Raw genomic sequence first — 15,237 nt, forward strand, 5'->3', positions numbered from 1 at the left:
CTGATCACACCTTCCTCTTTGAATCATTACTATAAAACTCCTCACTATACACTCCAGGTCTGGACACACAGCTTTGAGAGCATTAGCCCACTGTGGCACTCTTTGTCTGGCAAATCAATAAAGCTATTCTTTTCTACTTCACCCAAAGCTCTGTCTCTGCAATTTAACTCAGTGTCAAGGTATAGAGGTGAGATTTGGGTTCACTGATAAGTAAGAATATTTTGGTGAATGATGGCAAATTCTATTGGGCATATATTGAACTTGAGCTGAGGGTGTCCATTAAGAAAGGCCCAACAAGCGGCCAACATGTTGGAATTCATCTTCATGGAGATGGCATTTGAAGTTTTTTGGATGAAATCAGAGCAAAAGCAGCCTTGATTTGTCCACTGTTGTTGGATTACAAGTAACTAGCATAACTTCCAGTGTATATTAAGTACCTGTTAAATATTTAATAAATAAATATAATCTAGAGAGAAGAATTAAGTAGGAAATGAATATGGAGAAAGGCCTATATTTACAGAGGAGATACCAGTGAAAAAGGTAGGGAAATTAGTAAGAAATACCAGGAGACCTCTTTTAGGATCTGAAATAGCTCAACTGAAATTCCATCACTCCACTAGCTTTATTCATAGTGATGTTTCCTAAGACCCACTTGACTTCACATTTGGAAAACTCAGCAATGGCCCAGGACTGAAAAATGTCAGTTTTCATTCCAATCCCAAAGAAAGGCAATGCCAAAGTATGTTCAAACTACCTCACAGTTGCACTTATCTCACATGCTAGGAAAGTAATGCTCAAAATTCTCCAAGCCAGGCTTCAACAGTGCCAAAGCCTTTGACTGTGAGAATCACAGCAAACTGTGGAAAATTCTCAAAGAGATGGGAATACCAGACCACCTGACCTGCTTCCTGAGATATCTGTATGCAGGTCAACAAGCAACAGTTAGAGCTGGACAGGGAACAACAGACTGGTTCCAAATTGGGAAAGACTGTATATTGTCACCCTGCTTATTTAACTTATATGCAGTGTACATCATGTGAAATGTCAGGCTGGATGAAGCACAAGCTGGAATCAGGATTACCAGGAGAAATATCAGTAATTTCAGATGTGCAGATGACATCATCCTTAAGGCAGAAAGCAAAGGAGAACTAAAGAGCCTCTTGATGAAAGTGAAAGTGGAGAGTGAAAAGGTTGGCTTAAAACTCAACATTCAGAAAACTAAGATAATGGCATCCGGTCCCACCACTTCACGGCAAATAGATGGGGAAACAATGGAAACAATGGAAACAGTGACAGACTTTATTTCGGAGGGCTCCAAAATCACTACAGATGGTGACTGCAGCCATGAAATTAAAAGGCACTTGCTACTTGGAGGGAAAGCTATGAACAACCTAGACAATATATTAAAAAGCAGAGACATTACTTTGCCAACAAAGGTCCTTCTAGTGAAAGCTATGGTTTTCCCAGTAGTTATGTATGGATGTGAGAGTTGGACTATAAAGAAAGCTGAGCACTGAAGAATTGATGCTTTTGAACTGTGGTGTTGGAGAACACTCTTAAGATTCCCTTGGACTGTAAGGAGAGCCAATCAGTCTATCCTAAAGGAACTCAGTCCTGTATATTTATTGGAAGGACTGATGCTGAAGCTGAAACTCCAGTACTTTGGCCACCTGATGGGAAGAACTGACTCACTAGAAAAGACCTTGATCCTGGGAATGATTAAAGGCAGGAGAAGGGACCGACAGAGGATGAGATGGTTGGATGGCATCACCAACTTGATGTACATGAGTGTGAGCAAGCTCTGGGAATTGGTGATAGACAGGGAAGCCTGGAATGCTGCAGTCCTTGGGGTTGCAAAGAGGCAGATATGACTGAGTGACTGAACTGACTGATAAGGAGACTACCACATTTCAGGAGCTGGTGGTAGGGCAGACTGTAAGAAGCAAATATATTCAATCATTTTTCAACAAGTATTACCAAATTCAGACTTAAATTGAAGAAAGTAGGGAAAACCGCTAAATAGTTCAGGTATGAACTAAATCAAATCCCTTATGATTATACAGTGAAAGTGAGAAATAGATTTAAGGGCCTAGATCTGATAGATAGAGTGCCTGGTGAACTATGGATGGAGGTTCGTAACATTGTGCAGGAGACAGGGATCAAGACCATCCCCATGGAAAAGAAATGCAAAAAAGCAAAATGGCTGTCTGGGGAGGCCTTACAAATAGCTGTGAAAAGGAGAGAGGCAAAAAGCAAAGGAGAAAAGGAAAGATATAGGCATCTGAATGCAGAGTTCCAAAGAATAGCAAGAAGAGATAAGAAAGCCTTCTTCAGTGATCAATGCACAGAAATAGAGGAAAACAACAGAATGGGAAAGACTAGAGATCTCTTCAAGAAAATTAGAGATACCAAGGGAACATTTGATGCAAAGATGGGCTCGATAAAGGACAGAAATGGTATGGACCTAACAGAAGCAGAAGATATTAAGACAAGGTGGCAAGAATACACAGAAGAACTGTACAAAAAAGATCTTCACGACCCAGATAATCATGATGATATGATCATTCATCTAGAGCCAGACATCCTGGAATGTGAAGTCAAGTGGGCCATCACTATGAACAAAGCTAGTGGAGGTGATGGAATTCCGGTTGAGCTGTTTCAAAACCTGAAAGATGATGTTGTGAAAGTGCTGCACTCAATATGCCAGCAAATTTGGACAACTCAGCAGTGGCCACACAACTGGAAAAGGTCAGTTTTCATTCCAATCTCAAAGAAAGGCAATGCCAAAGAATGCTCAAACTACCACACAATTGCACTCATCTCACACGCTAGTAAAGTAATGCTCAAAATTCTCCAAGCCAGGCTTCAGCAATACGTGAACCATGAACTTCCAAATGTTCAAGCTGGTTTTAGAAAAGGCAGAGGAACCAGAGATCAAATTGCCAGCATCCACTGGATCATGGAAAAAGCAAGAGAGTTCCAGAAAAACACCTATTTCTGCTTTATTGACTATGCCAAAGCCTTTGACTGAGTGGATCACAATAAACTGTGGAAAATTCTGAAAGAGATGGGAATACCAGACCACCTGACCTGCCACTTGAGAAAACTGTATGCAGGTCAGGAAGCAACAGTTAGAACTGGACATGGAACAACAGACTGGTTCCAAATAGGAAAAGGAGTACGTCAAGGCTGTATATTGTCACCCTGCTTATTTAACTTATATGCAGAGGACATCATGAGAAACGCTGGGCTGGAAGAAACACAAGCTGGAATCAAGATTGCCAGGAGAAATATCAATCACCTCAGATATGCAAATGACACCACCCTTATGGCAGAAATTGAAGAGGAACTAAAAAGCCTCTTGATGAAAGTGAAAGAGGAGAGCGAAAAAGTTGGCCTAAAGCTCAACATTCAGAAAACAAAGATCATGGCATCCGGTCCCATCACTTCATGGGAAATAGATGGGGAAACAGTGGAAACAGTGTCACACTTTATTTTTTGGGGCTCCAAAATCACTGCAGATAGTGACTGCAGCCATGAAATTAAAAGACGCTTACTCCTTGGAAGAAGTTATGAGCAACCTAGATAGCATATTCAAAAGCAGAGACATTACTTTGCCGACTAAAGTCCGTCTAGTCAAGGCTATGGTTTTTCCTGTGGTCATGCATGGATGTGAGAGTTGGACTGTGAAGAAGGCTGAGCGCTGAAGAATTGATGCTTTTGAACTGTGGTGTTGGAGAAGACTCTTGAGAGTCCTTTGGACTGCAAGGAGATCCAACCAGTCCATTCTGAAGGAGATCAACCCTGGGATTTCTTTGGAGGGAATGATGCTAAAGCTGAAGCTCCAGTACTTTGGCCACTGACTCATTGGAAAAAACTCTGATGCTGGGAGGGATTGGGGGCAGGAGGAGAAGGGGACTACCGAGGATGAGATGGCTGGATGGCATCACTGACTCGATGGACGTGAGTCTGAGTGAACTCCGGGAGATGGTGATGAACAGGGAGGCCTGGCGTGCGGCGATTCATGGGGTCGCAAAGAGTCAGACACGACTGAGCGACTGAACTGAACTGAACTGAGGAGGTTATCAATAACCTCCTCATGCCAGACACTATTCTGTGTTTTGCAGACATGGCACAAAACAAGGCTAACAAGAGTCCTACTCCTATAGACCTGTTTCTAGGGAACCATTAGCAGTGCCTGATGCCCATTTCTTCTGAAGAAAAGTGGGATGTGGATAAGCAAGCCATGCATTGGCAATTAAGGGTCTTCCGCTGTCAATCTTCAATGACTTTTTAAGCGCAGTTTAGTGGAGCTGTGGCAATAAAAATCAGATTTACAACTTATATGTCTGGGTTTTTTTCCACAAGCTCCTGAGGGCAGAGACCAACCTCATCTGTTCCTGCAATCATACAAGGTCTGACAAACCCTGGTTGGATGCAGTAGGTACGAATTCACGACAAGGGATTAGGAAACAAGTTTTGGTGATAAAGACAAAGCACAGAAAAAACTCTTAAGTGAATTAATCCACTTAACATCTGTCTGTTAAATGAGTAGAAAGATGAACCAGTATCATGCAATTTTTATTGGTCAGGGTTTGGTTTGATGAAAGATAGAATCTGTTTGTATTAATCATGGTTTAACAGAGAAGCAAGGCCACTAGGAGTGATAGGGAGAAAGGGGTAGGAATGTAAGGAATAGACTTTGTGCAATTGTGGAAGTCATAAAAGATCCATTGAGAGGCTACTGCTTCCGTATACCTGGAGCAAGCCTAAAGCTGCCACAGGTCTGAAGACCAGCAGGCAAAGAAAAGATGGCTGATGTTGTTGCCTTTCAGTCGCTCAGTCATATTCAGACTGTTTGCGACCCCATGGACTGCAACATGCCAGGATTCCATGTCAGTTACCACCTCCTGGAGCTTGCTCAATCTCATGTCTATTGAATTGGTGTTGCCATCCAACCATCTCATCTCCAGTGAGTCAGTGATGACATCCAACCATGTCATCTCTTTCTACTCCTGCCTTCAATCTTTCCAGCATCAGGGTCTTTTCCAGCAAGTCGACTCTTCACATCAAGTGGCCAAAGTATTGAAGCTTCAGCATCAGTCCTTCCAAAGAATATTCAGGGTTGATTTCCTTTAGGATTGACTGGCTGTGGTGTAGCAGCAAAGACAAACTGGAATATGGACTTGTCTCTCACCAACTCCAACCTGTGTAACATTGCTGTTTTAAAGAAAGAGTTGGTGCCCTTCACCATGAAGCTGTGAAAACACCTGACCTACAGTCCCAGAGACTGAAGGAGGACCTGATTGGAGCTGGGGGAATGTGGGTCCAAGGTGAGCCTCTCTGCGTGGGAGCAGCAGGTACCGCTTGCATCCGCACCAATCTCACAGTGCTTCACTTTTGCCTTCCAAATCTCATGCATATTTCTTCTACAGTCAACTGTAGACTCATCCTAACACCAAATCACAGAGGAAGTGAATTCTGGGAAAATTAGTAAATTGGTATGACCATTGGCATTACAACCTGCAGTTGAGAACAGACCAAAGTGACTCTGCATCTCAGATGTGGACACAGGACATTTTGACGCAGGACAAAGCCACCACAGTCTTCCCCTTGCCCACAAGCATGTTTAACTATCCCTAACTTGCATATGGCTTCCAAGGTGGCTCAGCAGCAAAAGAATCTGCCTGCCAATGCAGGAGACAGTGGTTTGACCCCTGGGTTGGGAAGATCCCCTGGAGGAGGAAATGACAACCCACTCCAGTAATTCTGGCCTGAAAAATCCCAAGAACAGAGGAGCCTGGAGGGCTACAGTTCATAGGGTCACAAAGAATTGGACACGACTAAGCAACTAAGCATGCATGCACACAACTTGCAAATACAAATAATTTCAAAAGCATGCCTCTACCTAACATTATGCCGCCCTTGTCCAATGTAAAACACTAACCCTCTCTCCAAAAGACACAAAGCCCTTTTGTCCATCTTTTGATGACACTCATACTTATAGCTAAGTCACACTTCCCCTTTGATGTCCTATTACTTTACTGAGATATAAGGTTATACAGTAGGAACTTGGAAGGGGGCAAAGAATTTCTATACATATATATGTTTATACATAAATTTATATGCAGCAAAATAAGGAAAAATACTCATAAGCCTTGTTACTGAACTAGTCTTGTGGTCTCAGCTGATATTTATAACTTCTTCTATCACCCCTCCCACATTCCCTGTGCCCTGAGCAGGCCCCTTATTTGTCCTAGTTCTTTGCCTGGTGAGGTGACCCAACGCTTCGTTCCTACAGGGTCTGGCCTATTTTGTCTGAACTGAGTTGTCCTCTTGTCCACTGGCTTTTATCATAGAATATGAGAGTACAAGGAGGCTCCCCCAGGGGATCATCTGAATTCCAGATGTCTTCCTTGCCCCTATTGTTTAGTAGCAACCCTCAGCAATCAGCACCAATCCCCTGCCTCACTCAATACAGTAATCTTTACAGTAGTGCTTAACTGATTCACTGGCATGAGAAGCCCCAGGGACAAGGTGGCAAGTGCATCTGCCAGTTTAATAGAACCTTTACTGCAGCCCCCAGTGGAAACCTTCTTCCTTTGGGAACTGAGTTTTCTTGCATTAATAGAACCCAAAGTCACAGAGACGGGAAGCAAAAATTTTGCCAGCAAACTTTCAGGAATAGTAGTGAAAGGAGCCCCTCCCATTTCTTCTCCTTGATTTCCTGGTCCTGTTTATGGAAGAGAACACACCATCTATTAGTTGCTGAATCAGAGCATATGCATCACTTTGAGGACATTCCCTAGACCATGCAGGATGTTTCCACCCAACTGGCACCACAAATGACTCTTCAAAAGGCCAGCTGCTTCGAAGTGTTGAGGATGTTGAGAAGACCAGTAATCTGTATGAGGGACCCTATTCCCAGGCTTCACTGCTATCAGATGAGTGATTTGGTCAGAAGTCATGCTGTGTGGGCAGCTGTGACGATGAATAAGGTCTGCTTAAAGTTCAGAGATCATGATTTTGGCAAAAGCAGGAAAGGCAAATTTGTATCCTAGAGTAAGTGCATACTTTCATAAGAACAAATGCCGCCCCTTCTCTAACAGAAGTGGCCTGGTGTAGTCAGTCTGCCCACAGTGCTGGTGAGCCCGGGGGGGAGGATGCCACATTCAAGGCCGGGTGTTGGTCTTTGCTCCTGGCAGGCTGGGGAATCAGATGTGCTCTGGCCCCATCCCTTTGTTGCATTGGATCCGCTTGCTAAGACCAAGCATAACCTCCAGCCCTGGTGCTTCAGCCGCCTTATCCATGGGCTCACTGACCAAGGACAGAGGTCCCTGGGGAAAGAAATGGGCTGGATTCTACAGAACCAATCACCTCACCCACCTGATTATTTAGCTCATCCTTACCGAGGCAGCTCTCTGGTAAACATTCAAGTAGGACACAGATGTACGTACACTCTGCCTATTTGGAAAGGTCTAATTACCCACCACTTCTGCAGATTTCCTTGTCATCAACCCATCATGCTCCTTTCAAATGCTTGAGAATCTAGGATAGCTGAGCCGTTAGGCCTATGAGTCAGGACATCTCTTCTTCCAGGTCAGATGTGCAATCTCGACCAGCAGTCTGGGGTCAGTCCTTTAGGAGGCCCTCCCTTTGCATGGTCCTCACAGGGCCCCCAGGAGGGGAGCTATAGTGCTGCAACCATGCCCACTCGGGGGATGCCAGCATTTTTATGATAAGCTATGAAATGACTCGCCAGGAAAATGGGAAGTCCAAAAGGACAGATTCAAGTCTACGTTTCCAGAAATGGCTCCCAAAGCCATGACCCAAAACCTGGCCACTAAGGAAGCTGCTGCGCCTGCCATGACCAAGATGCAGCATAGCCAGGAAGCCCCAGATGAAAGCGGAAGCCACTGCTGCAGCAGCAGGGAGCAGGAGCGTGCCACATCTGCCGCAGTGCGCTCCAGCAAAACGGGCCTCCTGTCCTCACCCTTCCACAGCCAGAAGGCTGCATGCAAGACATGCGGGCCTCTGCACCAGCTACCACAGAAGCAAACACCTCTGGGACTGTGGCTTCCCGGGAAAGAAACAAAAATGTGAGTCTCTCCTCATGTTTCATTTTATTTTCATTTTCCAAATCTCATGCAAGCACCTCTAATTGACTGAACCTAAATTACATCCAAAAAAAACCTGGCTTCAAGATATTCAGACAAATGTAGCTTTCAGTCTCCCAAACTCTACAGAACAGTGAGGACCTCAGGCAGAGGCTACAGTAAATGGTAAGACAGCCAGTTCTGTTAGCCACCACCCAGGGAAGTGGTTTCAGACTACAGTTTGCTCACTTTAGCGGTCGTGTGAATACATTCAGAGGGAACCAAAAGGGACACACAAAGGAGAGGATAACTGACCCAGCAAAATCATAAAAAGGAAAGAGAGGTGAGAGCCACACATAGGTTGGAGGTTAAGCCTTATAAAGAAGGGCACTTGCATCTCCAGTATAACAGAGAAGGATGTCCACCGGGGGGCATCCTGTCGGATGACCTCGGCATCTTCGGTGAAACAGCAGGTAAAGTCATCTGCCATCAGTCAGGGGTGAGGCTGGAAGGGTTTGAGTGGAGTTGGAACGTTTAGAAATGTGGGAACTTAATTGACAGTTGATTATAGATACATGAGAGAAGATATGTGCATTCCTGTATGTGGATTCAAGTATTTAATAAAAGTCAAAATATTGGGATTTTTGCCAGTCCACCATTCAAACTGATAAGGCTTAATGGATGCTGACATCAAAGATGGCCATATTCCAACATTTTTGTACTCCTCAACTCCTCTCAACATCTTTCTTCTCCCCCAGGTGTAGGTACATTTTAACAGGAAACAAGAACCCTTCCATTTAAGCTCTAAAGCTTGAAAAGTTAAACTTCAGTCATCAAGGCCATCACGTCAGTTTTGAAGGCACTCTACTTTCTTGTGTTTCTTCCAGTCCAGCGTTCCTCATGATGTCCTCTGCATATAAGTTAAATAAGCAGGGTGACAATATACAGCCTTGACGTACTCCCTTTCCTATTTGGAACCAGTCTGTTTTTCCATGTCCAGTTCTAACTGTTGCTTCCTGACCTGCATACAGATTTCTCAAGAGGCAGGTCAGGTGGTCTGGTATTCCCATCTCTTTCAGAATTTTCCACAGTTTATTGTGATCCACTCAGTCAAAGGCTTTGGCATAGTCAATAAAGCAGAAATCGATGTTTTTCTGGAACTCTCTTGCTTTTTCCATGATCCAGTGGATGCTGGCAATTTGATCTTTGGTTCCTCTGCCTTTTCTAAAACCAGCTTGAACATTTGGAAGTTCATGGTTCACGTATTGCTGAAGCCTGGCTTGGAGAATTTTGAGCATTACTTTACTAGCGTGTGAGATGAGTGCAATTGTGTGGTAGTTTGAGCATTCTTTGGCATTGCCTTTCTTTGAGATTGGAATGAAAACTGACCTTTTCCAGTTGTGTGGCCACTGCTGAGTTGTCCAAATTTGCTGGCATATTGAGTGCAGCACTTTCACAACATCATCTTTCAGGTTTTGAAACATCTCAACTGGAATTCCATCACCTCCACTAGCTTTGTTCATAGTGATGGCCCACTTGACTTCACATTTCAGGATGTCTGGCTCTAGATGAATGATCATATCATCATGATTATCTGGGTCGTGAAGATCTTTTTTGTACAGTTCTTCTGTGTATTCTTGCCACCTTGTCTTAATATCTTCTGCTTCTGTTAGGTCCATACCATTTCTGTCCTTTATCGAGCCCATCTTTGCATCAAATGTTCCCTTGGTATCTCTAATTTTCTTGAAGAGATCTCTAGTCTTTCCCATTTTGTTGTTTTCCTCTATTTCTTTGCATTGATCACTGAAGAAGGCTTTCTTATCTCTTCTTGCTATTCTTTGGAACTCTGCATTCAGATGCCTATATCTTTCCTTTTCTCCTTTGCTTTTTGCCTCTCTCCTTTTCACAGCTATTTGTAAGGCCTCCCCAGACAGCCATTTTGCTTTTTTTGCATTTCTTTTCCATGGGGATGGTCTTGATCCCTGTCTCCTATACAATGTCATGAACCTCATTCCATAGTTCACCAGGCACTCTATCTATCAGATCTAGGCCCTTAAATCTATTTCTCACTTCCACTGTATAATCATAAGGGATTTGATTTAGGTCATACCTGAATGGTCTAGTGGTTTTCCCTACTTTCTTCAATTTGAGTCTGAATTTGGCAATAAGGAGTTCATGATCTGAGCCACAGTCAGCTCCTGGCCTTGTTTTTGTTGACTGTATAGAGCTTCTCCATCTTTGGAGAAGATTGCCAGGAGAAATATCAATAACCTCAGATATGCAGATGATACCACCCGTATGGCAGAAAGTGAAGAGGAGCTAAAAAGCCTCTTGATGAAAGAGAAAGAGGAGAGCGAAAAAGTTGGCTTAAAGCTCAACATTCAGAAAACGAAGACCATGGCATCCAGTCCCATCACTTCATGGGAAATAGATGGGGAAACAGTAGAAACAGTGTCAGACTTTATTTTGGGGGACTCCAGAATCACTGCAGATGGTGACTGCAGCCATGAAATTAAAAGACGCTTTCTCCTTGGAAGAAAAGTTATGACCAACCTAGATAGTATATTCAAAAGTAGAGACATTACTTTGCCAACTAAGGTCCATCTAGTCAAGGCTATGGTTCTCCCTGTAGTCATGTATGGATGTGAGAGTTGGACTGTGAAGAAGGCTGAGCACCAAAGAATTGATGCTTTTGAACTGTAGTGTTGGAGAAGACTCTTGAGAGTCCCTTGGACTGCAAGGTGACCAACCAGTCCATTCTGAAGGAGATCAGCCCTGGGATTTCTTTGGAAGGAATGATGCTGAAGCTGAGGCTCCAGTACTTTGGCCACCTCATGTGAAGAGTTGACTCATTGGAAAAGACTCTGATGCTGGGAGGGATTGGGGGCAGGAGGAGAAGGGGACCGAGGATGAGATGGCTGGATGGCATCACTGACTCGATGGACGTGAGTCTGAGTGAACTCCGGGAGATGGTGATGGACAGGGAGGCCTGGCGTGCTGCGATTCATGGGGTCGCGAAGAGTCGGACACGACTGAGCGACTGAACTGAACTGAACTACTTTCTTGGGGTCAACCCGCCTTAGAGTGGGAAATTTTAGGTAAATACTGCCCATAAAATGTCAACTGAGACAGCAAATTGTGAGAATAATATTTTTTAATTCAATGATCCATGATTATGAAAAGGATATCCTTTTCATAATTATGGAAAGTATATACATAAACATGTGTAAGATGAGACCTTGCTTTTGACAAAACTGGCTCACCCTGCAGATTAAAATAAAATTAAGTTCCTATCAATATTACAACAAAGATATCCTCAAGATGGACAAAGACCTAAAGGAAAGTTCCAGAAACTTGATAGAAGAAAAACTAAAATATCTTTGTAAGCTAAAAGTGAGGAAGAAGTATTAAAGAAAATACTAAAGCACAAACCAAAGCAGTAATAATAGTAGTAATATTAACAATCTGCTTATATCAAAAATTTTAAAGTATACCATTGATAAAGTTAACAAATGATGAATTAGAGGGAAAATGTGCGTCTAAAACTAATTAGGAGCTAATAGTTACAATACACTGTTGTTGTTGTTGCTGTTGTCATTGCTTAGTTGCTAAGTCATATCAGACTCTTTGCAACCCCATGAACTGTAGCCCACCAGGCCCCTCTTGAATATACTGGAAACCCCTAAAGACCAACAGTAACAAACCAAGGAAGAACACGAATAGGAAAAAATGGAAAAGGCTACGAATAAACAATTTCTATAAGAAGAAAGACAACAAACTACAGGCTTTTAAAGACATGTGCAAACTCAGCCATTAGGGAGATGCAAATTAAACCAGCAAAGAGCATTCACTTCACGCTCATTAGACTGACAACATTTGAAAGCTGCACAACAGGAGACTGCAGAGAATCTGAGGATGAACAAAGCAGCCTTTTACGAACCCTCGGTGGAAACAGCTCTTCTGGAGAGCGACCTGACAGGATTCAGTGTGTTAAGCCCCTGAGGTTTGTAAATAAATCACGATTTTGTCTCTCCTGACTAAACTCGTAGATTGATACAAGATGGGGCACTGGTGCTTAAAACAAATAAACAAATATGTGACACTGATGGTCAGGGAGCAGGCACTGAGAAGATTGTTAGAGAGGCTGAAAAGATGGTGATGCTTATTATATTTGGTTAACTGCTGCTTGCAGTGACCTGGGACATAGACTCCACGTACCTAATGAACTTGGAGCTCTAAGGGAAGGGCTGGGAAACAGAACATTAGTGATGCCTGTTGGCTGTTATAAACTGTTTGGCAAGGAACTAAAAATAAAGAGATGGCCTAGTTTACATATAGATACTCCAGAAATTCAGGCAGTGTTACAAAGGTGGGAAGACCTACAGTTTGCCTGATGCCGGATCTTAAAGAGATGGAGAAGGCTTTTGAGGAATAAGGACCCTAAGTAATACAGAACAAAGATCAACATAAGAGTGTGGTGCTTTATTTTTTTCTTTTTTTAACTGCAGTATAATTGTTGTAATAGTTTCTGCTGTACACCAGTGTGAATCAGTTTACATATACATACATGCATATGTGTGTGTGTGAGTGTGCGTGCATGCCTGCATGCTAAGTCACCTCAGTCATGTCTGACTCTCTGCAACCCAACAGACTGTAGCCTGCCAGGCTCCTCTGTCCATGAGGATTCTCCAGACAAGAATACTGAACTGGGTTGCCATGCCCTCCTCCAGGGAATCTTCCCAACCCAGGGATCGAGTCCTAGTCTGATGTTCCCACATTGACAGGCATGTTTTTTACATATGTGTGTGTGTGTGCTAGGTTGCTTATATATATATTACCTCCCTCCCTCTTGAGCCTCCCTCCCACCCATTCCCCCATCCTAACCTTCTAGACCAGCACAGAGCACCAAGCTGAGCTCCCTGTGTTATCCAGCAGCTTCCTGCTAACTATCTGTCTCTATTCTTGCCCTGCAAATAGGTTCCTCAGTACCATTTTTGGAGATTCCATACATATGTGTTAACATTACAATGCTTGTTTTTCTCTTTCTGATTTACTTCACTCTGTATGACAAACTGTAGGTTCATCCACATCACTATGACTGACTCAATTTCATTCCTTTTTATGGCTGAGTATATTCCATTGTACATACGTACCATGACTCCATCCATCCCTCTGTTGATGGACATCTAGGTTGCTTCCCTGTCCTGGCTATTATAAATAGTGCTGCAATAAACATTAGGATACATGTCGCTCTTTCAATTATGGCCTTTTCAGGGTATATGCCTAAACTGGGTTTCCTGGGTCATATTGTGGCTTTATTCCTAGTTTTTTAAGAAATCTCCATCCTGTTCTCCATAGTGGCTGTATCAATTTCCATTCCCACCAACAGTGTAAGAGGGTTCCCTTTTCTTGTGGAACTTTTTAAAATCTTCCAGTAGAAAAAGAAAGAAAGAAAAGAAACAAACTCAGGGTAAAGTTCAGTGCATTAAGGACATGACCTTCCATCTGTTTCCCAGTTGGCCTGGAGGTGCCCCCTTAGGCTGAAAGAGGTGAGATACAAATGAGAAGCAAAGCCATCAAGTACATTTGAAAACTGTGCCTCACAAAGAACGTAGGCATGGCTACTGGCTCGCAGAACTGACTAGAAGTAAATAGAAGTTTATGTAGTGTTTAAGATATCTGCATTACCAAAGAAGCACCAACGAAAAGGCCTTTGAATGTTTGAGGCTAAAAACATCCTTCCTTGCACAGGACAAAGCTTAAGAAAGCTCTTTAGCCCCAAGGAGAGCATTTTCCCCAGATCCCATTTCTTGTATTGTCAAGAGGGAAATAGAAAAAAAAGAGCATCCGGAAGGGCAGGCCTGGAATCACAGAGGTCCCAGACCCTACACTTCTGACCTGAATACAGTCTAGACCCTGCCATTGCCCACACCAGCCCCTCCCAGGCCTGCCTGAAATGCCAAGCCCCATACCCATTTTCTAAATCTCATCCTTCTCCAAGACCCAGCTCAGTCACCACATCCATTATGAAGCCCTTTGGTCTCAGGGCTTGTCAACAACAAACTGACACTTGCCTGTAAACTACAAGATGGCTCTTGCCAATTACTAAGCTAACATGCTCATCGATTCTAAAACAGCTCTCTATTTCACCTAATTTGATTAGGGAGATGATTAAAGTGTCTTTTATTATCTAGATTATCAATAATCACCAGTGAGCACTTCGCCACACCCCCAACTCTATGACAGGGTGTGTGCTTCCTGGCACATACTTTGAGGCCACTGCATCCCCTGCAGCCTCTATTAGCATATAGGAAACAGACAAGTCAGTACTATGCTTCAGGTACATTATGAGTCACACAGCTCCCGCCAGGTGACGGAGGCCCTCAGCCACTGTCCCAGCTTGACACCTATAACGTAAACCGAATACTGACATGCACCAAACTCGCAAATGTGAGGGCAAAGAGAAGAAGGTGAGAGACAGGTGTGACCGCATTGTTCCAAGAGGAGAAGGGAGGCCTTTCCAGTGAGTGGAGCGATTTGAACTCAGACGTGAGGCAAGATAAAAATGCAGAGATTGCTGATTAAACTGATGCATTTATGAAGCGACTTTGTTCAGAAGACTAGGCAGAGGTAGAGTAAGGTAAGCAAGTTCTAGGAACTATAGACGCACTGGCCTTTCATCTCAGAGATTCTGCTGAGAAAACAGAAACGTCTTACTACGTCATCGAGAGGATGTTTCCCAGAACCTTTACTGCACAGCCCACCGGGCTAACACTTCACATCAGTGCTACCCACAGAAATACAACACACGTCTCATAGTCCACCTTTTAAAAAGACAGAGATATAACTATTTTAATAATATATTTTATTTAACCTAATATATCCAAAATATTATCATTTTTACATGGAAGCAATATAAAACTTATGAATGGACATTTTATATATATCCTATTTCTCATACCTCTCAACTCTTACTGGCTATGACCCACTAGAGTTTAGAGAAAAGCCCAAAAGGAATTCAGAGCTTTTGAGAAACAGAGATTAGCATGTGTTTACTAGATGCCTCTCAAAAAACATGCTTTGCAATGTTTGAAAAGGCTTCCATGTTATTTTCTTCAAATGTCGGGCAACACGAGTCAAT

This window comes from Capricornis sumatraensis, chromosome 17 (assembly GCF_032405125.1).
Source record: "Capricornis sumatraensis isolate serow.1 chromosome 17, serow.2, whole genome shotgun sequence".
Classification (NCBI taxonomy): domain Eukaryota; kingdom Metazoa; phylum Chordata; class Mammalia; order Artiodactyla; family Bovidae; genus Capricornis; species Capricornis sumatraensis.